The following is a 25173-nucleotide window of genomic DNA, read 5'->3' as shown; positions in this document are numbered from 1 at the left end:
AAATATGTATTTCAAGACAACACCAGGAGTGAAAACACCACAAATGACAGAATGTATTTGAGAGAGAAAGAACGGTTTGTTATGGGAGGGACAGGAACGGAGGGGTTGGGGATGCTGCAGACAGAAAGCCAACCTGACCGGCCACCTCCCAGGGACCCTAGTCCCGGAGTGCAGCGGCTCAGAAGAGAAATCCCTTTGGCTGAGGGACTGGCTGCCTGGAAATGAAAGAAAAGCACCTTGAAAAGAAAACTAATTAGAACTACTTGTTGTGAGTAGAACAATGTGGTCCTCACAGAAAGGTGGAGAACTAAGTCTTTCTAAAACCTGATTCCAGGATGATGAAGTGATTACCCACTCCAAATAACAAGGCTGTGTTGCAAAATACAAGTAAATCATACTTATTGTAATGGAAAACTTGATTTGACTATCAAGTCCATGGAAGGTCAACAACAAAACTATTAGCAATAATTGAGTTTTCACTGAAATAAAAGGCAGGATGTAGGGTGGCCACAGCTCTGGGCTAAGAATTAGCAGGCGTGGTTCTTATCTAAATTTGAATCTGCCATCAACTAGCCATATAACTTGGGGTAAGGCATTTAAATTTCCTCAGATCGTTTTCTCATTTGTAAAAAGTAAAACCAGATGATTGCCAAAGCCTCATTTAGATATAACATGTTATCATGTTATATTATCTTTTTTTTTTTTAACAAAGCAATTGTATTTTCTACAGATCTTTTTTGACTTCTCATTAGGGAACAATTATTCATTTATTGTTGCATTGCTTTTCCCTATATGTCTTCTAGACAGAACAAAGACTTCTGAGGTTTTAATCATAGTTTTTGCTAATCTGTTCTGCTAAAAAACGATCACTGATGGAAACTTATCCTCCCTACAGTAAACAAAAACAAAAACATCAAAACCTCAGTGAATATTGGTAAAATCAATTTTTTTCAAAATAGTACAAAAACTTCAAAAGTTTGTTACAATTTTCTGTACCATTAATTTTTCTCACATACTTGCACAGATCTGAGTCAACTCCATCCACCTGTCATTCATCCTGCTCCTTGAAACCACCAGCCAGCTTGGAACCTTAGGGTCTTGCACTAGCCGGTCCCTCAGTGGAACATTCTTCCACTGTCTTTCTCCATCAAATATGACTCCTATCAAACAGAGCCCCCCAATTGACCACCCTGTTCTTAATCACAACACCCATTCCACTCTGTGATCTCCCTTATTTACGTACTACTTTCTGATACATATATTTCACAGATGCACTGTATTTTTTGTTGCCATCCTCCTCACCCTACACACTCATCCCATCTCTTCTAGAATGTAAGCTTCTCACAGGCAGGAAAGCTTTGTTGCTTTTGTTCAATGATGTATCCCAGGCACCTAAAATTATACCTACCAGATAGTAAGCAGTCACTACATATAAATGAATGTTGTTGGACAAATAAAGCAATTAAAATCAATGATCCATTACAATTACGATATATTCACTTAGCTCTGCTTCCTACTCTATGGCTAGGGTGTTACCAAATGCTCCCACCTTTAGGTTCTTAGCACTCAAACCAAAGAAATTACGCTGCATAATCTGGGACTGAATAGAAAATGAAAAAGGAGTATGACTCCCTAATAGTAAAATATTGTCAAGGTTAAGTGTAGGCAGCTACCCACTCTCCATACTGAACTGGACCACACCCATGTTTAATTTGAAGAGAGTTAGACAGATTCCAAGATGTTTTCTGGATAAATACAGCAAACTGAGGCTGATTCCAGTCTTCATCCTCTCTAATACTTAAGGAAATGAACAAAAAAAAATAATAAAAAATAGGTCGACAAAAAAAAAGATGGCAGAACCACACTCTAATTCCTGATTCCCTGAGTCTGTACAGATTATCCAACAAACTTAACTGAGAGGTTCACTCTAATATTCCCAAATCTGGAGGGGAATGAATTAAGTGTTATTTTTTTCTCTTCTGACTTCAGTAGACTGAGGATGGTAACTCAGAAATGTGAACAAGACCTGGCTACCCTGAACAGAAGTCACAAGGCATTTCATGAGGGCCCACAAAGGACCGCTGGACACAGGTGTTAAACATTGCAACAAACAACTCAGCTGTGCTCACCCCTGCCCTGAGTCTTTTGCCCACATGTGTCCTTAAGTTCAAGGGAAGGAAACAGCCAGTCCACAAGGGGTCACAGAGGAGAAATCACCCCAGTAATATCAGAGCACCAAAGGCAGAACCCAGCTGCTCCATAATGAGCAAGATGGAATGATATGATGGCAAATGGGTAACACACTAGAGTGACAAGAGATTTACAAAGGGAACATTATGTAAAAAACAAACAAACAAAAAACCTGACATAAAAACCCAAAAATCCATAGTTCCCCAAAGTAAGAGAAAGTCTTCTGTCATAAAACAACTTAATAAGAGTATAATAGGAACATGAATACAGTAAAACAATAATAATAATAATAATCAGATAGTCCAATAACAAAATAAGATTTTAAAAGGAGCTTCTCGGGGATCCCTGGGTGGCTCAGTGGTTTCGTGTGTGCCTTTGGCCCAGGACGTGATCATGGGGTCCTGAGATCAAGTCCCACATTGGGCTTCGTGCATGGAGCCTGCTTCTCCCTCTGCCTGTGTCTCTGCCTCTCTCTCTCTCTGTGTCTCTCATGAGTAAATAAATAAAATATTTTTAAAAATAATAAAAGCAGCTTGTCACTCATGGGTGGAATTTAAGAGACAAAACAGAGGATCACAGGGGAAGAGAAGAAAAAATAAGACAAAATCAGAGAGGGAGACAAACCATAAGAGACTCTTAATCCTAGGAAACCAACTGAAGGTCCCTGACAAAAGGGGCAGGCAGGGCGAGGCTGAGAGATAGGGAGGAGGCCACAGAATCAGGCTCACAAAAATCCCCAAAGTCCTGAGATATAAGGACACCAGAGATTTCCTTAAACCAAAGCGAGGTGCAGTATAATACAGCAGTGAGAAGCTTCCGTGCTCAGGGCCCTGCCGTCCCCATGCTGGGCACAGACTGACCCGAGCACTGCCATGACACTCTGCAGGGCGCTAGCCCTTGGCCACCCCCCTCCTGCACTTGGAAGGGCCCGAGCCTGGCTTAGTGCTCTGCTGCCGTCACCTTGCAATTCTTCATCCTGCTCCAACAGGCTCTGCACCTGCATTTTGTGCAGGGCCCCACAAATGATGTAGCTAGTCCTGCTTAGAGAACTGGAGGGGTTGTGCCAAAAACATGTTCTGTCCCCAGAGCCTAACACGTCGTGTGCTCGTAAATATTTTCGAAATGAATGAACTTCACTTCCACAGTCATGTGGGTGACAAATGCTCATACTTCTGCTTTTACCTAAACTTCTACACTTGAAACTTACAGAGTTAGGATGTGCCTTAGACTTTGAATTTTTGAAATAGGACATATACAATTTTCTACAAAATCTCCACACAGAAGAAGCAAAGAGAGAAGCCAGCAGCTAGGCGACTTTTCTACCTCAGTTTCTAATACCTTGGCTCCATCTATACACATGGTTATGACCTCGATCCCCTCACACTCACTCACTCACACACACACGCGCGCACATATACACCTTTTCCTGAGGAGGTTTGGGATTTATTGGCACTCTGAAGAAAACAAATTTATAGCACATACGAAAAAAGCAATTCAAGGGTGTCTGGGTGGCTTGGTCAGTTAGCATCTGCCTTTGGCTCAGGTCACGATCCAGGGGTCCTGGGATCGAGTCCCGTGTCAGGCTCCCTCCTCGACAGGGAGCCTGCTTCTCCCTCTCTCTCTGGTGTTCCCCCCACTTGTGCTCTCTGCCTGTCAAATAAATACATAAAGTCATTTTTTTAAATAAAAAAAAGCAATTCGAGTACAATTCCTGAAATCTGTTGGAGTAACAGTAGACAAGTAAGAGACACATTTGAAAAAACATTCTGACATACATTTTTTTGTTGTGGTAAAATATACATAGTATAAACTTTACCATCTTAGCCACTTTAGACCTACAGCCTAGTAGCATGAGGTACATGCACGCTGTTATGCTGAACACATCATCCGTCTCCAGGCCTTGTCATCACCCCCGACTCAATACCCAACAATCGGCTCCCAGTCCCTGCTGACCCCCAGCCCCTGGTAACCACTGTCTACTCTCTGCTTCTATGAACTTGACCATTCTGAGCACCTCACATAAGGAGAATTATCAAATATGTTTTCTTTTGTATTGGTTTTGTTTTGCCTCATGTAATGTCTTCAAAGTTCACCCCTGTCATAGCCTGTGTCAAAACTTCGTTCTTCTAAGAGGCCAAGTAACATTTCACTAGGAGTACAAGCCACATCGTGTTTATCTATTACCTGTCAATGGCCATTTCGGTTATTTCAGATATATTTTTAAAACAAATATATAGGGTGTCTGGGTAGCTCAGTTGGTTAAGCGTCTGCCTCTGCTCAGGTGATGATCCCTGGGATCCTGGGATCGAGTCCCACACTGGGATCCCTCCCCCACAGGGAGCCTGCTCTTCCCTCTCCCTCTGCCTACTGCTGCTCCCTGCTTGTGCTGTCAAGTAAATACATAAAATCCTTTTAAAAAGTAAATTACACATATATATATATGTATATATATACATTATATATATATACACACACATAATTTTTTATACTTCCTTGAAAGCTTTTCCATTTTACAACATGCAGCCGAAACCTTGATGATGATGGGGCTGATTTCTCTCAGCACTCGTGAGCTAGCCAGCACTTCCTGCTCATATAGCCTAGGAGATCTTCTGTGATCGTGAAGAGAAAGGCACAAGAAAGAAGAAAGGTAACCTCTCTGGAGGTAAGCCTTTGGTCACACCTGGGTTTATCAGCAGTGTATCAGAAATGTCCACTGCACACCCACACAGCCAGCAGGAACGTGAACCTTAAAAAAGGTTGCATGGATGCACAGATGCATTCATCAAGAGTTTTACAGCCCTGGAGAAAACCCAAATCACAGTATTATTTTGCCTTGAAGCTGACTCAGGCAAGTGAGATACGGAGCCTCTCTCAAGGAAAGTTATTTTTTCACTCCCAGAGCTTGTGGTGTATGCGGGATGAGGTGTGGGGTGAAAGAGTTGATGTGAATGCTCGCATCTGTGGCCTATCTATTATGGAACATGCCAACCTTGTTACCATATTATATTTACTCAAGTCGGTAAAGGCCTCAATAAACCAAACAACAATCCAAATATTGAACAACAGTGTCTGGTGGGGTCTGGTGATAGTTTTCCTTCCTTCCTATTTCTGTTCATCTATCACATATTTGTAGAGCACCTACTACACATGTGGCAGCCATCCTTTTAGTCACGACAAAAGTGAGCAAGCCTGGGAAGGAGGCCATACACTTGCAAACAATAAACAGGCACATAAACAAGATGACTTCAGAGCGTGCCGGTCCTACCAGGGACATAATGGAGGAGATATGAGGGTGAAGGTGCACCACTTCCTTGTTTGGACTTCCTCCTCCCTATCTCACGTGTTTAGTAGTAGCTAGATATTCACATCCAACGCTCCGAAGAGAAATCTAATCTGGAAATAGAGATTTAGAACTCTGCGTGGCACGTGAAGTCATAAAGGGGGATGAAGAATCTTGGGGAATTATGTGTTATAACAAGACCAAACACTGATCTCTAGAGACATCAACATTCCAGGGTGAGCACGGTAGGAAGAAACAGAAAGGGAGAGCCAGGCATGTCCAAGGAGAGGGAGAGTCTTTGGAGAAAGGGTGTGGCCAACAGGGCCAACCAGAGATCCGCTACCAGAAGTCCCACTGCAGATGTGGCTGGTGATTCAACCACTGGCTGGCACTGGTTGTTACCCAGGCAACGGCATCCTGTTCTTTGAATAGGTCTGGCTTTGCTGTGTGGAGGTAAGGGGAGGGAGGGGGAACGAGGAGATGGCAGGGGTGTAGGACACAGAATCGGCAAAGGTTTCCCGATGAAGATTAGCCTCAGCAAAATTCTACAGAAGTTGGCCAGTTGCCAAGATTGGAGGAGAAAATATTCTAGACAGAGGAGTAGCAAGGGAACATCCTGGCAACTGCCTGCCCTCTACTGTGCCCGGACTGTGGGGGAAAGTCATGAGCACACAGAAGACTCCAGTGTGACGGACTTTCCGTCTTATTCCAGAGTTGATGTTTTCTTTCAAGGCAATAGGGATCCACCAGGACATTTCAAGCAGAGGGCTGATCTGCTTAAATTTGCATCTTGGGCTGATCACCCTGGCAACAGAGAGAGGCTGTTGCATTAATTCAAGGTGAGAAATTACTAAAGCCTGTGGCAGTGAGGGGGAATTTGTGATATACCGAGGAAAAACTTTCAGGGCGTTTTACATTTACCGGCAAAATTAGATGTTGACGCCCGAAGTCAGGCTCTACGGCCAGGACTGCTAGTAACAGAATTTCCGGTCATTAGCTGGGCACATGGCTCCCCAACATAAGAGCTGCGTGTCCCACCTTCCTTGCAAGGGCCACTAAGTTGTGTCCAATGACTTGGAGGTGCATGAGTCACAATCTGGGAGCCTTCTTTGTAAATCACCTACTCCCTACCCTTTGCCCCTCTTCGTTACCTTTTCCTCCTTCCTCATGGAACTGGGGCAACCATCTTGGACCCTGAGAGGACCATGACCTTAAGAATAGAGGTCAAACATAGCAGAGAAACAAGACAGAAGGAGTTTGGGTCCCTGAAGGCTTCTTGGAGCAGAGCATCCGTGTTGAGTAAGGGACAGGCAGGGCTGGGGAGGGAGGGTTAGGTAGGGGGCCATGGAATCAAGCTCACAAAAAATCGCAAAAATGTGGAGATGAAAGGAAATCAGAGATAAACAAACCAGACCATCTTGTCCCAGGTGTCAGAGGTGGGGTCTGGTTATAACAGCTACTCTACTCAGGACCAACAGAGAAATACTAGACCCTAAAAGGGAAATGGGCCATTAAAGATGTTATCTCTAGTTCTTACTCAATGGTGCTATCAATAAAGATGATAAAAGGATTTAGGTTCCTTGGTTAGCTTTCAATAAAAGATCCACCCTACAAGCCCCCAGTGGCAGCCCTGTGGGGACCCCTCTCACTCCTGAGAGCTTTCTCTGTTTCCTAGCTTAATAAAACTCTACAGCTTTACTCACTCCTTTGTCCATGAGATTCATTCTTTGACTTCATGAGACAAGAACCTGGCTCTCCTGCTTCAGCTGGAGAGGATGAGGGTGGGGGGATGAGGTAACTGGGTGATGGACATGAAGGAGGGCACATGACATAATGGGTGTTATATAAGTCTGCTGAATCACTGACCTCTACCTAGGAAATAAAAAATACATTGTATATTAATTGAATTTAAGTAAAATTTTTTAAAAATAAGCTTATATAAAAATGATAAACTGAGGACCAAAACAGCATCATGAAATTCATAAATAAATTGGAAACACCAAAGCATAGAATTAACATGATTTAAATTTATCTATATTCAGGAAAGACTTAAGGTAAACAGAGATAAAAGGCAGAATTTAAAGTATTTGGAGAGAAATGAGGACTATGAAGGACCTCATCTATCACAGTAGAGAGGAAATCAACACTTCTCTAAAATGGAGATGGCAGCAGTCAGGACAGACTGTTCTCTATGGTAGGAAAGAAGCCCTAAATCGCAGTGACTTAAGAGAACAAGATTTCATTTCTCTCTCACACGCCCACCACTGTAGGCCCGCCTAGCTCTTCAGGACAGTACATCCAGGAGCTGGTTCTGCATTCTCTGCTGCATTGATACCATACTTCTCCCATTCACTTGGGCATCCATGCTCAATAAGATGCAAAGAAAAGAGATAAGAGATCGGGCAATCAAACACAGCAATCCAAAAGTGACCTTCTGCTCACTTCCATTCCCATTTTGTGACTAAAGCAAGTCAGTCACAAGGTCCTACCTAACTTGAAGAGAGTGAGGAAATAGGATTCTCCTCCATCTCAGGATGCGGAGAGACCTGGGTGAAGAGCACTAATGTCTACCAAGAAACATTAATGGGGGAAAAGAAAAACAAAACAAGTTCTTTATCATCTCTTAACCACAGAAGAAAAAAACATTTCTAACCATGAAAAAAATCTCTTTATTCAATTTACAGTAATTTATTTGTATTCACTTACTTTCTTTTACTTTAGTTAAATTTAAATAAAATTAAATGTAAAAATCAGCATGTATCATATATTCCTACTTTTCTAAAAGCATTTTTTTCTTTTCTTTCTTCCTTTCTTCCTTTCATCCACCTATCCATACATTTTCCCATCCATGCTTAAAGAGATGTCCAACAGGATGCACACTTTTTTTTGAGGCTTATTTCTAAGTGATAGGATTTGTGATCTTTATACTTTTCTGCACTCCTTGGATTCTTTATAATGAACATGTATCATTTTTATAAACATAGCAGAATCATTATTAGAATATGAATGAATGATAAATAACACTTTACCTTCTATTGTTAAGTCTTAAAATCACTAGACAGTAAAAAAAGAGATAAACGAAGCTTTACATTGCTATAGGAAAGGAAGGGGAATTAAAGGAATAGAAAATGTGGTATTTCATGATCATTATATCCTGTTTGAAATTATAAAATGGGTAAATGCTGATAGCTTCAGGCCATGTAGCTGGTTTGATCGGTTAACATGTAAAGGACATACATTTCTGTCTTGCCAATTTCTTTAAAAGTCTTCTGTATCTCATTCAGGATAGCTGTTGATAAATGTCAGGGCTGATACAGGTCATTCCCACCAAATATACAGCTGTTTGTTGAGTTTAAAAGAGATGCTCTACAGAAATGAAGGTTTTTTTTTCCTATTTAAAAATATGGACACTAAACACAAAAAAGAACAATTAATAAACTGAAAAGGAAAAATGATAACTTCTAATCATCAGAGCCCATTTATCCATTAGGCACAGTGGGGACAGGGATGAGAGAGCCCATGAGAGCCCACAATACTTTTTGAAGCCCATGAAAATGTTTTATTTTAAAATGAGAAGAAAACATGAGCTTTAGGTCAAAGACAATGTTTGAATACATAATAATATATTCATCTTTATAGCAACAGTCATAAAACATCATTTTTAATATTTTCTTATGGAGGAAGGGGTCACAAAGGCAAGAGTGCCTCCAGCCCATGCAAGTCATAATGCAGCCCTGTTTCTAGTATTTCTAAGTTACAAATTTACTGGCAGGTGGCAAAAATTACTTGGCTTATCGAAACATGCTTAAAAACTACCTTTTGAAATTAAAAAGAGTGTTGTTGTTGAGAGACAAAATTCCAAAGTGCCTTGTAGAGTATCCAGAGTGCGTAAGTCACGAAGGCAAAGTCTCAACATTAATGACAGCGCTGCTTTTTCACAGGCGATAAGCAAATGACTTTAAAGATTCCTTTATATGAACGTTCCATTATACAGATATGAATTCTGAGTTTTCCCCTTTTCTAAATAGCCAAAATGCACCCATTAATCACATTATTTCCCACATATGACTGTTCTTAAAAATTTTCAAAATTGTTTAGAAATATCTGTAACTCAATTTTAGTCTTCAAGATCAAAACATCAACATTTAAACTGATACCCAACAAGCTGCCCCTAGGGTCCCTTGATATTATCTTTGCGGCTAGTGCCTGGCAGTAAAGAGTAAAGAGAGTTAATTTAAGAAGCTTTGATTGTATATTATAAATTATAAAATAACACCTCTGATAGATATGCTTTCCTTATCAGCACTAAACCTGCCTAGAAGAAGGATAAGATCACTAATGAGTGCTTACAGACAGCTGGCTCCAGACATCAAAAGTACATTTATTTGATGGAGTTCCACTGGGTTGAACCGCTTAGTGATAAGACCAAAGAAATAAAAGGAGGTGAAGATCATGTCAATTTGCCAAGCAAAATCTTTCAAAGCTATGACACAACAATAATCTTAAAAGTGAAACTTTCAGTCCTCTTACCAGCAACGGAGGCAGAGGGAGAGAAGGTAGGTTTTTTAAACTGCTGTCTTCCCACAGTCGGAAGAGACTATGAATGTGGTGATTAACATAATCAAGAATTAAAATAGTTTGGATTGATGGAATGATACTAACAAGATTTCTTTTGTGTTGGGATAAATGTGACATCCCCTCAAGCTCAGAAAATCAAGTATAAAGGTACAGAATGTTTTCAGCTTGTCTTAAAATGCAGTTCAGGAGGAGAGATTCAGATGTCTTAATTGCCTGCAAATGCAGTAGGAACCTAGCACACGCACAACACACACATACAAACAAACCAAAAAAATCACGTGAGTTTAGAGTCAGAAACAAGAAAGATGACAGTCTCACAGAACTAGCATTAGACCACTTCCCAATGAATGATCTAAGCACATTATATGGACAGAGATGCGGACCTCTGAGTCTCAGACATTATAGGGACCCTGATGCAGGGTCTACCCGAAGACATTCACGTGCAAGCACACATGACATCAGTGGAGGGCATCTGGCATCTGCCACAGTGAACTATGAGTTTTACTAAGACAGAAACTGTGTGTGTGTCTTATTCACTGTGAGGACCTAGTATGTGTCTCGTACTAACAGCTCCTAAGAAATATCCTTTAAGACCTTAGCTTTTAAAAATGTATGGAGGAGTTGTACATTATACAGGGGACACATTCCAAACAGCTCGCATAATGCCAGACTACCCTGGCAAAGCACAGGAGCACTGCCATGTACCAAGAGCTATGCACAAAGATCATTCCGCTTGGCTTCAGAACTTTGTGGTTTTTGACAAAATTCTAATTTTCTAGGAATTGCATGACTTCAAAGTTTGTGCCTAAAGTGAAACTTACTGTGAAATTTTTATCGATTAACTCAAAGATGCCTAACTTCACATAAAATGGAATGGTAGTCTGAAAACAGATATGTTGATTCAGCAAATATTAATTGAGGCCTACTATGCTGGTGGGTGCTTTTTAGTGCCTAATGATACAGCAGGGTGCAAATTTAGCTATTTATGCAAATTGTTTGCAGTATGCCAAAAGCACTTCCATGGAACTTTGGGCATGAAAACTACCCATCTAGACTATTTCATTTATTTCACCAGGAAAATAACTCAGGAAATAAAATCAGAGGAATTCAGGTCACTTGCTCATTCTCACAATTCCCTGGTGAAGAAGCACCAAAGAGTGATCTTTAGATGCCTATCCTAGTAGGTATTCAGTGTCTACTTATACTTGGAAGTCAGCAGCTGAAGTTAACAATTTATGAAAAGATCTCAGAAATAACATGGGGTCATCATTAAAGATTCTTTTAATCTCCTTGTTACTCTCAAAAACTGGAAAATCTTCCAGACTACATTTCTGTTTTTTAACCAAAAATTTATTTTACAAAAAATACATGTATCAGAAGCAGGTATGTGTGTGCAATACTGAATGAAAAGTTTAACAAAACAAAAAATACTTACCTTTAGTATATGATATCCTATTTTATTTTAATCCTGATTCAACCATTAAATTGATCTCACGTTCCACAAATAGGTAGCAAACAGAAATCTGATGAACATTGTTCTAGTGTACATTCAGCTGGCTAATTTCTAGTCTCTATTCAATAATTAACTCATATGTCACCTCCTCAGAGAAGCCTTTCAGAACTCTTCCAAGTATCATCAACCATGCCCTTCCAGGAAGCCTGAAATGAGGGACAGTGAGAATACAGCAGAGGAGCAGATGCAGGAGAGAATGGGAGGTGGCACTAGAATGTCTATGCTGCATCTAAGCCCCACACTAGATAGAGCAGGAGCCCCTTGACCACAGGGGCAGAAAGGATCCTTCCCACCACCAATCAATTTCCTGGGCACTGAGCACTTCCTAGCACAACATGAGTACTCAATAAGCAATTGTTGAAATAAATCCTTTAGGGACCTGATGATAGAGGTGACCCTGAAAGCAAATAAAAATGTCCATCCATCAGAAGCTGCGCACTGGTAGCCAATGGACTTAATTTGGCCCACAGATGTGTTCCATTTGGCCTACACTGTTCAAAAAACTACACAGACAGCATTTGAAAATTGGGAGCTTTCACAAAATTCCAGATTTGTGGCTTTGCTTGTCAGTTGAGCAGAGTCATCCTCATGCTGGTTACCCCCCAACATAAACTCTCTCCCACAATGCATGTGAAAGCCCAGTGGCTAGGCTGCTCTCCTTTGTCTGGGATGGCTCAGGCCCTACAGGTGTTTGATTTGTGACTCCAGTACCAAGCAACAGGCTACAATTGGTGAATGAGCCTGTAGCCATTGTGGGAAAGAAGAGAGCATAGCAAAAGGGAGCTTTCTCTCTCCAGAAAGCACAGATCCTCCCAATTATCTGTGATCTTTTCCCAGGGGTGAAAAACTGCCTGAGATAATTGTCTTATTCTCTGCCTCTGGGAGGAGATTTTTTTTTAAAGGGTAAATTTATAGGAAATAAAGACCAGAATTAGAACATTTTCTTTTTCTTTGTATCCTTTGGCACTGAATAACACCATTTTGCACAGGTGGGTTTTCAATAAACTTGGAAGTGAGACTGTGGAAAATTTTTTAAATTCTGTACTGGTCTCAACATTCAAGTTGTTCAGATATAAAAGTGATGTTTGAATACCTTCCTTCCATGGACACAGCCCCATGAGAGCCCAACAACTCTCAATCGAAATCACTTTCAATCAAAATCCCAGCATATTTTTAAATAGGAATTGACAAGCTAATTCTAAAACTTATACAGAGATGTGAAGGAACTACAATAGCTAAAATAATTTCAAAAAAGAACAAAGTTGGAGAATTACACTACTTGATTTCAAGACTCATTCTTAAAGAAATGAAGAAAGTGTGAAATTTGTGAAAAGACAGAGAAATAGATCAATGTGATGGCCTAAAGTCCAGAAACAGATCTACACCTATATGAACGATAAATTTTCAACACAGGTGCATAGGTAATCCAGCAGAGAAAGGAGAGTCTTTTCCACAAATGATGGGGAAACAATCAGCTATATAGATGCACAAGTGAAAAGGAAAAGAACTTCAATCTACACTTCGTGCCATATACTAATTTTAACTCAAAATGGGTCAGAGTCCCCAATGAAAAACCTGTAACTATATTATAACTTCCTGAAGAAAACATTAGCTGGAGAACATGTGCAACAATAGCTTAGGTAAAGATTTCTTAGAAATGACACCAAAAGCAAGACCCATAAGAAAACAAGATGTCATCAAAATGTAAAACTTCTGTTCTTTGGAAGGTACTACTAAGAAAATGAAATGACAAACTACAGATCGGAAGAAAACATTTGCAAGTTATACATCTTGCAAAGGACTTACATACAGTACAAAGAATTCTCTAAACTTAATAAGAAAACAACCCAATTTAAAAATGCCGAAGATCTGAGCAGACACTTTAGCTAAAAAGATATAGAGATGGCAAATAAATACATGAAAAGTGCCCGACATCGTTAGTCAATGACATGCAAATGAAAACCACAGTGAGATACCACTATATGCCTATTAAAATGCTGAAAATTAAGACATATACAATGTTGGAAAGGATGTGAAAGAATTCAAACTTTCAGGCCCTGCTGGTGGGAACATATAATGGGATAACCACTCCGGAAACCAGTATGGCAGTCTCTTAAAAAGTTAAATATACCTACCACAAAACCCAGCAATTCCACTCCTAGGTGTTTATCAAAGAGAAAGCAAAGCCTGTGTCCATACAAAGACCTGTACGTGAATGTTCACAGCAGACTTATTTGTAAGAGCTAACAATACAAGTGTCTATCAACAGTGGAAAAACACCAACAAGTGAAAAAACAAACTCTGGTATATCTGCACAATGAAATACTATTCTGTAACAAAAAGAGAGGAAATATTGATATACACTCAACATGAACGAATCTAAAAATAACTGTGCTGAGTGAAAGAAGCCAGGCAAGAAAGAGTATTGTATATGTTCATTTTTAGAACATTCTATAAAATGAAACTAATAACAGAGAGCGTGTTTGCCTGGGGATGGGGCAGAGGAAAATGAGGATATTTTGGGGGGTGATATGTTATTTGGTTGTAGTGATGATTTCGTGGGTATATATATGTGTCAGAACTCATCAAATTATACACTAAGAATATGTGCAGTTTACTGTACGCCAATTATACCTCAATAAAATGATTTGTCTAAAAAAACAAAACAAAACCGAAACAATGGAACAACACTCAGATATGCTGTCTCCTTCTTGTCCCCTAACCCCACATCACTGTATTAGGTCCTCTTTCCTAGACTTTCCCATAGCACTGCCCACTGACCCCACTGCAGCCTTTGTCACTGTGTATAGTTATCATCTAGCCATTAAGTTGAGCCATGTGAAACTGCCAATGTTCTACCATTTCTGACCTAAAAATGGCAATCTCACATGGCTCAACCTAAATGCTTTCTTATCAACCATTCCTGATGGCGAATTCTCTGAGGTTCAAGGACAGTCTGGCCCAAGGATGTTTCCTAAGTGAATGTGCTGCCACTCTGGAAATCCTTTTCTCTCCAGCTAGCCCCTCTCTCTATTGGGTCATCACAAGTAGCCAAGAAAAAAGGCTCTGGGGACCCTACCTTTACATACTCATCCCTTTTATCCACTTAAAATCACTCAAACACTCTGTACTGTAAAACCTCCTTTTTGCATAATTTGAAAACTTCCCATTTGAAAATGATCTTTCAAAGCAACAGAAATATACCCCTAGGTGCTGGAAGCAGAGGATGTAGCTTTGAAAATGTAAAAAGTGTTAAACATTTAAAGCAACCATAAATCAAAGGAAAACTCTGATTCCAGACATCTCTCTGAGGAAAAATTCCAGAGGCTGCAGCACTTTAAAATAATATCATGTGCTCTGGCCCCAGCCTTGGCTGCTTCTCCCTTGGAACAACAAAGAGAACGGTGCCAGCTATTACAGGCGGTCTTGTTATATAATGCAGTTAATCGCACATCCTCTTCCCTATGGGGTTTAACCCAAGTTTCACAGTGGTCCATTTTATTTAGCATTGATAGTTTTATTCATTTCATATTAAAGAGATCTTTCCACAAAATTGGCTGCTCTCTCAGCCTTGGCTTGAGAAGGAAAAATAGATCTGAATTAAAAATCTGTGCAACAGATGGACCTCAGTTACAAAAAATATCTCTGGCTTCAGAAGTTCCTCACAGAGGCAGGTGTGAAGCCTGTTAGTAAGTTCTTGGCTTTCAGATTTTCCTGAAGACAATGAACCCTTCCATTTATGCATTTAAGGCAGAACAGAACATAAAAACACAGAGCTCCATAAATACGTGTCAGATGCTGGGGATGCATTCGCCTCACTAATTTGGTCATTTCAAAGGAACTCTGCTTTTATCAATGGGAAAAACAATACCACGGGGCAGGATGGAGGAGGAGGGAGGCCACGGCTGGCTGCTGTCCTATGTGGCTGGGGCCCTGGGCAGGGAAGGGTCTGAGAGGTGGGGAGAAATGTACCTGACAACGTGCTTACTCTTCCTTGCTGTAACGGCTCTCTCTCTTCCAGGAAGGGGCTGAGAAAAAGCTGCACCAAAGAGGTTCTCCTGGCCTCCCTATTTCCCCTCCTAGCTACTGGGTGGATAACAGAGAAGCAAGATAAGTCATTTCACTTTCCACTATGACTACTGTGACAAATGCCCCACTCCAAGCTTATCAGTGGTTTCAAATACAGCCCTGGGTGGTTTCAGAAAGTTCTCATGTCAGTGCATTCCCTCCCTGGATCACTTTAAAACAGAAGAGGAAAGGTAATGAAAATACTATTAAAGCCATCATCATGGGACAGGTGTTATCATGGTTTTCTTTCTATAAAGAAGGTTAATATTAGGAGAAGCTGAATGACTTTCTCCTAATCACCCAGCCTAAGAAGCGACAGCCTAGTTTCAAACCCTGGTCTGTCTGGCTCTGGGATCTGCTCTCCCAATGAGTCTCTGTGCTCTGCTGTCTCATCTGATGAGAAGATGAGTGTCGACAAATCCTTTGAGAAAGAAAGACTGCTGGGCAGTAATTTTGTACTGGTTCAAATATAGTTCCCAAACTGTCCAGATACCCAGAGACACCTATTAAATGGTTGAGCCCAGAGCCAATGTGGAGATTGTTAGCAGAGAAGAAATTACTCATTTTATGGCCTTAGTGTCAGGGGAAGGTGTATTTTAATAAATAATGTAAATAATAGATATTTATTTAATATATAATACATGGTTGATGTAAAACAAGCCCCTGGTAATGTTTATCTGACTGAAAAGACAATGTGAGCATTTACGTGACAACAAGATGAGTGGGTCCAAAGGAACACTTCCTGTCAAGTGTCCCCACCAACATGTTCTATTTGTCTTAGTGGCAGCTGTCACCTCCTGCCAGTAAGTCACATTTCTTAGACAGAACGGCCTCCCCTCACCAACGCAGGAGATACAGACACCACAACCAGCATCTAAAATTTTGGCAAAGGAATACCGAGACTTCCCAAAGTGAGCACCTTCAGTAGAAGGCGAGGTTTTAACCTCAACTATGATATGACATTCTAAAGTATTCTTCAGTGTTGACACAATAGTTCCATAAGTAATCTGAGCTCTGGCAAACACACTCCAAGTAATTTTTTTGAATTTCTTTCTCCAGCAGCAAGGTACAGAAAGAAAGGAAGAAAGAAAGAAAGAAAGAAAGAAAGAAAGAAAGAAAGAAAGAAAGATAAAGAAGAAAAATAAAGAAAGAAAGAAAGAAAGAAAGAAAGAAAGAAAGAAAGAAAGAAAGAAGAAAGAAAGAAAGAAAGAAAGAAAGAAAGAAAGAAAGAAAGAAAGAAAGAAAGGAAGAGAAAAGAAAAAACTCAAACAACAACAGAAAACCGCATGTAATATTCTTTTAGCTTACTTACTGGCAGCATTTTGTGTGTGTGTGTTCCAAAGAGCATAGAAACAGCTTTTATGGTTAGAAAATTGAAGTGCTATCAAACCTAGGAGATTATAGGGATGAAAAACAAAACAGCTTATCTACATATGTCCCATCTGCTTTTGGTTTTGTGTTTTGCACAATCAATTACTGGAAGCATTGGAAAGTATGCTGAGACACTGAAAATGAGACCCAGGGTGTGTCACAACAGTGACCTGGAGGTAGGGTGATGCTGCCTGAGAACCTGCACCAGAAGTCAGAGACTCACATGAGAGTTTCCAGGAACCATCAGTGCAGGATAGCACAAACAAAAACACAACACTCACCCAACTGGAGCCAGTGTTTTGGAACATGGTAAAAAGCAAATTGCCAACCACTGGGGAATCGCCATCCATTTCATTATTTTTGTCAGTGTGGGTCACTGTGTTCTCCGCAACTCAGTATTTATACTGCACAAAGCAGTTGCTCCGAAGCTGCTTGGACAGCAGGCTCTCTGCTATTTGATAATTTCCCAGACTTGTGCAGCTGGGGTTTTGTGATGGCAGCCCTTTATAGCAGGGTCTCTTCGGGCCACTCCTTTCCAACAGCCCTGCTTCTTTCTCCTGGGGCAATCCACCCTTCCCAACCGCTCTCTCTCTCATTACCTACTTCTACGCCCCGCCCCCCCCCCCCCCCCCAGTCGCACTTTTAATGCAATCCTTCACCACCACTCCTGCCAGAAACCCCATGCAAAGAAAAAGGCCTCACTTCTAAAGAGACAAGTTAAGACAGAGGAGAATAGCAACAGATTCACACTTCAAATGAATAAAGCAAATGCCTGAACTGAGGAGGTATTGTAAAGAAGGAACATTCTTAAGCCGAAAAGAACTTGGTGGCAGAGGAATTCTTCATAGAAAAAGAAATGTATTTTTACTCTTGTTGATCCAACCAATGGAAATACGTCATTAGTGGAAGTAATTTAGACTGAATTTTGAAAACTACTTTTGCCTAAGAGAAGGGAGGGGACGGAGATGGTATTAGTTATTTTTTATTTTAATTCCAGCATAGTTTACAGTGATATATTAGTTTCAGGTGTACAATATAGTGATTTAGCAATTCTACGCATCACCCAGTCCTCATCAGGATACATACGTGTACTCTTAATATCTATCACTTTAATATCTATTCACTCATCTTCCCCACCTACCTCACCTGGTGTTAGTTATTGATCCATTACTCACTTTTTTAGTATAGTGTTTATGGAAACAGATAAAAGCCCCAGGGATTCCAGAAATGAAATCAACAATGTGAGCCTAGTCTTCAATGAGCACATTTCATTTGCATCAAAAGGAGATGACTATGAAATCATAAATCTGATTTCCTCGTTGAGCAATGGCTCAGAGATTTGAAAGAGAGGATTTGATTTCTACATCTATGTCTAGAGGATAATATTTCTCGTACTGATAAAATATTCTAATTGCCTTGGCTTAATCATAAGAGAGTGTTAATGTATGCAAAAATTCCCAGATACACTTGAATAAAGATAAAAGTATAATTAAGTACCATTAAACATTTTTAGACTTCAATGGGAAACAAAAAAGAGAATAATACAAGCGAGACAAAGCCCAGAAGGTGAAAGCATGTTACACCAACACTCCCCCACCAGCCCCTCTGTCCCAGCTTGCCTTTGGAGATACGTCCTGTCATTCCATTTACCTCCTTGTGCACAGCCTGCCTCTTTGTAGCTTAGGAAAAAGCAGCCCAGAGTTGCCATGAGGATGATGTGTTATGTCACTCGGGACTCAGAATAGCTTCATGGCAGCTTTATGGCAATAATTCACTGTGGGACAAAGAGTATCCAGCAGGATCTGCTGGCTGTCATGGCTAATTTCCCTATGTATGATGTGATCTCTTTCCCTAAAGAACACAAGAAGACTTTATCGGACTCAAGGCTCTGAGGCTAGGTTTCATCCAAGTTCCTCTTGATTGGCCAAAGCCATCATTTGCCAAGGTAAACTGCCAATTTCCCTTTTTGCAGCAATTGATCTGTCCGTGGTAATTTTCAGGGTGCGACAGCATGGTATGGGACACGGAGCCCAAAGATTTGCTCTCTGGTCCTTTTCCTGCCACTGACTGACTCATTGCTGTCTACATCTCGATTTCCACATTCTGGGAAAGGTGGCAACCCAGCTGGCTTTCTGCAACCCCACAAGGAAGAGGCTGTTCCCTTCTCAAAAACTCTCCAGATTTTATTTTCCCTGTTCTTTCCAATCCTCCCTATTTCTCTACTTTGCTTATTTGGGCTACAGTCTCATGCAGCGTAGGTGATATTCATAGAACACCATCCTGGTCCTCCAGACTGTCTGTGCTAATTTTCATGTTACTACAGATATAAGCAAAACAACTAAAGGACACATTGGCTAGCAAGCACAGCAGAAAGAATAATTAACCAAGTGGCATAGTATGTTTCTTTTCAGTCTTCAACTGAGAGGCAGTTGTGATTTAGTAGCGACAGCAGAAGCCACAAGATGGTTCAAGATCCAGTATAAGACTTGGGAGACTGGCACACGACCCTTCTAGCCTCAGCTTCCTTCCTGTCAAATGCAGGCACTGAATGAATTTAGGGGCTGTAAAGGCAAGTATCTGCCAGGGCCTCTAGGGGTCACAAATCAGTACAAAATATGGAGCAGTGGGAGCTACGTGTGGAGGCCGAGAAAATTAAGGCCATTCCACCTTAAGTTCAGCGTTAGCACAAGTACAGCCATCTCAGGCCCCTGTGAATAAGCGCTGAACTTTACCTTACTTCAGTTACAGGAAAAAAACAGCTTAACGCCCTAGAAAGCCCCATATTAGAATGAAAACAGAGCTCAAGCCCCATGGCAGAAAGTCCCCTATCAGAATGAGAACAGAGCTCAATGCCCTTGAAAGCCCCATATCAGAATGTAAACAGAACTTGAGAAATTCCTCCACTCCTTCTGGAGGTCCCCTAGACCAGCCCATAAAACTAAGCTGGAACCCACCTCAGCGTCCAAGTCCCTGCTCCGCTGTATCGGGTATACTTGGACCCAAGCTCGAGCTTGCTAATAAACCCTCGTGCGTTTGTATGTTTGCGTGTCGGCTCCTTGGTGGTTTCTTGGATTCGCAATCTTGGGCACAACACTAGGGTGCTCAGCATCATCTATCACCCTGGGACGGGGAGGACCCAATGTCTCCACATCTTCTAAACTTTAAGGAGAAGCCAAGAATCCCTATTTCAGATGAAATCTCAATTTTCAATTAGGGTCAACTAAATATTGTTTTTAAACAGCCTGTCTACAGGCTGGCTCCAGCCCTTACATGTTCAGTCTATGGCCTCTGTAGTAGGCAGAGGGCCTCTCATTTCTCTCTTAGAGCTAATAGTCCCTGATCTACCCCAGAGCTAGTTTTCACAGTAAAATCTCTTATCTGGTTAATGGCTATTAATACCAATTAAATATATTCAAATGATGGACATTACTATATCATTGCAGATGGAACCCAGATTTGATTTAGGGCAACACAAAGCCATGAAAGACTGGGGGTAGGGGTGATATTGGAAAGAAGTGTGGTGTGATCCAATTTACATTTTAAAAAATCACTCTGTTTGGAAGAAGGAACTGGAAAGAAGAGCCAGTGCACATGGTTGAGCAGGTGTTGAGGCACAAGGGCACCAGCCCAGGGAGCAAATGAGGGGTGAAATCCAGCCTCGGTCTGCTTATAAAGGCCTGGCCCCAGCTGCATCATGTTAGGTGGACAGTATGCTTTTTTCTACACCAAGCTGCTCTGTGGGCTCTCTGGCCTGGGGACAGAGGTAAAATCAGTAGGCCAGTGGGAGTGTTACTGCAGGGGAGAGAGAATGAATCGTTGAAGTAGAAACCAGTCACTAGGCAGTGACTATGGAGAAAAGTAGAGGGACTCTATTTTTTCTCCAAAGAGGTGGAATGGACATCTGTTGTTGACTGATTAAACATAAGGACCAAGACAGAGGCATCAAGGATAAGTGACTGTCCAGTTTCTATGTGGAAAGGCTGGGTAGCTGGTATTTGCCACAGCTGGTACTGAAATGGAGAAGAGCTGAAGGAGAAGCAGGTAAAAGCAGGATCCAGAGATGAAGTCTGAACATGTTAAAAAGAAGATGCCTGGGAGATATCTCAGTGGAAATGTGAAGCAGGTAACTAGACAGATACACAGACCTCAAATGAGCTTGGGTTAGAGAATAAACCCATTCAAACGCTAGAGTTTTCTTTGTTATTTCCCAAGGTCCCATGTGGGGTAACTCTAATTTAAAAGAAGGTAATGGGGGATCCCTGGGTGGCTCAGCGGTTTGGTGCCTGCCTTCGGCCCAGGGCATGATCCTGGAGACCCGGGATCGAGTCCCGCATTGGGCTCCCAGCATGGGGCCTGCTTCTCCCTCTGCCTGTGTCTTTGCCTCTCTCTCTCTCTCTCTCTCTGTGTGTGTGTGTGTCTTATGAATAAATAGATAAAATCTTTAAAAAAAAATAAAAGAAGGTAATGTATATATTCAGGCCGATTTTCCACCACTGATTCTGCTTTGGTTACCTGGTGCAATGCACCATCTGTTCCCTGCCTTCTTAGATGCAGCCTCAAACCCTTACAGACTGCTAACTATATAGCAACCTGCTCAGTTCTTGAATCAGCCAGATGAGGTAGGTACCATGACGTCCCCTCTTTCTTAAATGGAGAAAGAGAAGCACAGAGACGTGAAAACTTGCCCAAAGTCATGCAGGTGGTAAGTGCCTTCGTCAGAATTTGAGATTCAGGCAATTTGGCTTTCACCTACCACATGTTAAGTCTTACTGCCTCTCAAACCTCTGAGATAGTGTCCATGGCTTCTTTTATTCCACACTAAATACTCCTGGTTCCTCACTTGAACTGGTGCCTGGATCCCTTATTCACTTTATTTTTGTCACATGAACTGGTTTCTAGACACCCCCCATTAGTTTTATTTTCCTGCTCTTGAACCACTGAAGTTTGCTGGCATGGACCATGTATATGAATGAGTCTTCTCTTCTAGACGAAGGGCAGGAAGCAGGCCCTGTGTTTATTCTTTCCGAGTCCTTTACAAAGCTGCCAAGTGTGCGCACACAAGGTAAGCCCTCAAATAAGGACAGGGCCAAACCGAGTCAGGATAATAGGTCTGCCCCTGTGGATAAGAAGAGTTGGCTGGGAATATATTTCTATCTGTCACAGCCCTAATTAAGGGGAAAGACCTTATCGTGTGGCTAGAGATGTCAACATCATGAATTGGCTAATTGTTCCCTCTTGCTGCAGACCTTCTCCAGTGTTGTCTCCAGGTCAGGGCATGGAAGCTGGAGGGCACCTTGGCTGCACCACGGGACATGACTATGTGTACCGCACAGCTGTTCTGGGGCCGGACCACCTCTCACAAGGTGTTTGGTCCTGCCCTGTCCTCGTGGGGTGTTTTCCTGGGACAGGGTTGCTGCCCCCTTCAAGACAGTGGGGCAGAGCCCCCCCCTTCGCCTCTCTCACTCTATGGTTTCCTTTTCTGCCCTGTTCCCCAGACATGCGGACAGCGAGAGAATACCCACCGTCTGTCTGCTCCCTGCCAGGGGCCTGGGAATGCTCCTTTGTGCTGTCGCTAGGCAGCTCCTGGCTCACCCTTGCCCCCCAACCCCATCCCCCCTGAGAGTGCAGGTCTTGCTACTCAGCAAACCCTGTGTGTCCCTCCCCTCAAGGGGCCTCTAACATTTCTACTGCTTCTCACCTCCCACGCTCTGATAGGTCAAGAAAAAATTGATCCAGGAAGGGAGACTACCCAGAAGACAACACAGTGGCCCAGTGTCTATATCCAGACCCAGTGGCTTTGGTTATAGAAGTGAAGTGGACCAAATACGGGTCCTTACTGAACCTAAAGGCTAAAATTGTAAACGTAACTGCAAGTCTCATTTCATCCCCCTTTCCTGAGACTGACTCAGGAAATGAGAGGACGGTTCTTATTTCCACTGCGGTTACTTTTGTGGATGTGTCTGCACCTGCGAAGGCAGGCTTCAGAGCTCTGCCAACCATCAATGCCAGGCTGCCGTTTAATTTCTTCTTTCCATTTGTTTGACAATGCTCACATGAAAGGATGCACTGGTTCCTCATACATGCAAAATGTGGGAAGTACGTCTGATGAGATTTAATTTTATATACAACTAGAAAAAAAAATGCCTGGCCTGTGCATCAGGCATATCTCTATTTGGGAAATACAGGCCTCAGATGATCTAACCTATGAAAGAAACTGGGAATATGTGCTGCCTCTGAGGAAGTGGCTGAGGACAAGGGGCCAGGCCTAGGAAGAGAGGCTGACCTTTTTCACTAAATGCCATTTTGCATCACCTCCTCTTTAATAATAAATACTGAAACTTTTCAACAATAATCTAACTCTCCTAGTTCTGATTCCAAGTGTGTGAAACAACCTTCTGATAAAACCCTGGCTGCTCACACAAGGCTTTCTGTGGAAATAAAAATATGCTGACCTGCAAACATAAATATGAGTCCTTTTAGGAGAAATTTTTCTTCCAGCACACTAATGAACAGGTACTTTGATTTACACATTAGTCTCTCCTAAGACCGGGTGTTATGAGTCAGTTTCTCCCACACCCTCTCCTAGCCTGTTCCATTCCAACAAGGGTCCCACCCTTGATTTGCAAAGCTGAAGAACAGATCTGAAGAGGGGGGGATCCTGGCAAAGCTTTGCCATCTACAAGGCCCTACCTGAGTGGCCAGACAGCCCTCTCTTGGCCTTGGGGAGCAGCTTTTCTTCCTATAAACCCCTCAGGCTTTATAGTAACCGCAGCAGCTGTTCCTTGGTCTGGATTCCCAGGAGATGACAGGCAAATAGGCTGAACAATGTCCTGACAAAAGTTCAATGTCACACATTCCCAGCTTGAGCTTCTTAAAAAAGGAACCTGAGCCATCAAATGGAAAACCAGTTTAGAAGTCTGAGGGTCACATATGGTGAATTAGAAGCCCCTAACTTGTTTTATGAGGGGTTCCTCGCCTGAAGCACGTTTGGGGATAGCGGAGGGAATATGTCACGGAAAAGAAAGATGAGTAGGAAGGGGCAGGCAGCTTAATGCCAAGAAAAAAATTCTGGGGAGACAGAACATAAAGACTCCTAACTCTGGGAAACAAACTAGGGGTGGTGGAAGGGGAGGAGGGCGGGGGGTGGGGGTGAATAGGTGACGGGCACTGAGGGGAGCACTTGACGGGATGAGCACTGGGTGTTATTCTGTATGTTGGTAAATTGAACACCAATAAAAAATAAATTTATTATAAAAAAAAGAAAAAGAAAAAAAAAGAAAAAATTCTGCCTGGCAGCTTAAAAAATGTAATGAGGACAGTTCCTGCGTCCTGGGGCAAGTTAGTTAACCTCTTTTGCCCATACTTCCTTTTGTGAAAAATGAGGATAACTATAGCATGTACCTCAAACCGCTGTCCTACTGATTCAGTAGGCCAACATAAGTAAAGCACTTTGCCCAGCCAGGCTCCACATTCTCTGCCCCCCATACCTTCCACACCACCCTCTACACATACATCCCTGAACACAGCTCTTAGGCATTATGGAAACACATTTCAAATACCAGAGGGCCAGGAAGACCTGGTTGGGAGTTGGCAGTCCTTGGAGGGACCAGGTCAGAAGCTCTGATGGACCCCCTTCCAAATTAGGGGGCAGTACCATGGACAGGGAAGGGCCTCAGAAAATCACCTGGTCCGATTCCCTTTGTATGTGCATTCTGTAAGTGAGCCGAATGAGCAGATGAAGATGAAAAGAAAAGAAGAAATTACTCAAAAAATAATAAATCTGTGAAATTCTGTAGTAAAGTTCTATAGTTCTGAGCCCTTCAGTTCTTGCCACTCAACCACTTCTCTAAATCCAGACCTCTGCTTCCAGATCATTAGTCCTCCCTTCTGGGGCTGGTACCCTAGCACACTGAACAGTGTGAGCAAGACTCGGAGAAACCGTCCGTACATTCAGGGCCTTTGGCTCTAGCATAGAACGGGTGGAGGCTGGTAAATGCTGCGGCAGTGCCCCTGTGCCCCACCAAGGTCACGTCACAGGAGGGCATGGTCTAGGCGGAAATCATGGCATGGAATAATGCGAAGTCATGGATGGGAACACCTGGAAAGCTGAACTGCACAGAGGCTGGAAGAGCACTGAAAGCCATGTCACTAGACCTGCCTTGTCCAACACAGA

At 42.0% G+C, this 25173-nt stretch overlaps 1 protein-coding gene and 2 long non-coding RNA genes across 12 annotated transcripts in view; 2 read left to right on the top strand and 1 right to left on the bottom strand.

Moving 5' to 3' along the window:
- Positions 1–25173, bottom strand: part of CRADD (CASP2 and RIPK1 domain containing adaptor with death domain) — a 172673-nt gene that overhangs the window by 12054 nt on the left and 135446 nt on the right. The window lies entirely within an intron of this gene.
- On the top strand, positions 5713–16734 carry LOC102155700. 2 transcript variants are annotated; one of them, XR_005370529.1, is made up of 5 exons: positions 5713–5923; positions 6203–6309; positions 9774–10026; positions 15583–15820; positions 16689–16734. It is a non-coding gene; the product is annotated as an uncharacterized LOC102155700 (long non-coding RNA). The 2 variants fall into 2 exon arrangements; XR_005370528.1 differs by lacking the exon at positions 16689–16734 and having other exon boundaries at positions 15583–16682.
- On the top strand, positions 16893–23307 carry LOC111090038. Of its 3 annotated transcripts, none has more exons than XR_005370533.1 (4): positions 16893–16917; positions 18858–18945; positions 20887–22363; positions 22716–23307. It is a non-coding gene; the product is annotated as an uncharacterized LOC111090038 (long non-coding RNA). The 3 variants fall into 3 exon arrangements; XR_005370534.1 differs by lacking the exon at positions 16893–16917 and having other exon boundaries at positions 17252–18945; positions 20887–22062; positions 22245–22363; XR_005370532.1 differs by lacking the exon at positions 16893–16917 and having other exon boundaries at positions 17252–18945.

Source organism: Canis lupus, chromosome 15 (genome assembly GCF_011100685.1).
Source record: "Canis lupus familiaris isolate Mischka breed German Shepherd chromosome 15, alternate assembly UU_Cfam_GSD_1.0, whole genome shotgun sequence".
NCBI lineage: Eukaryota > Metazoa > Chordata > Mammalia > Carnivora > Canidae > Canis > Canis lupus.
This window is presented reverse-complemented; position numbering and strand designations above follow the sequence as displayed.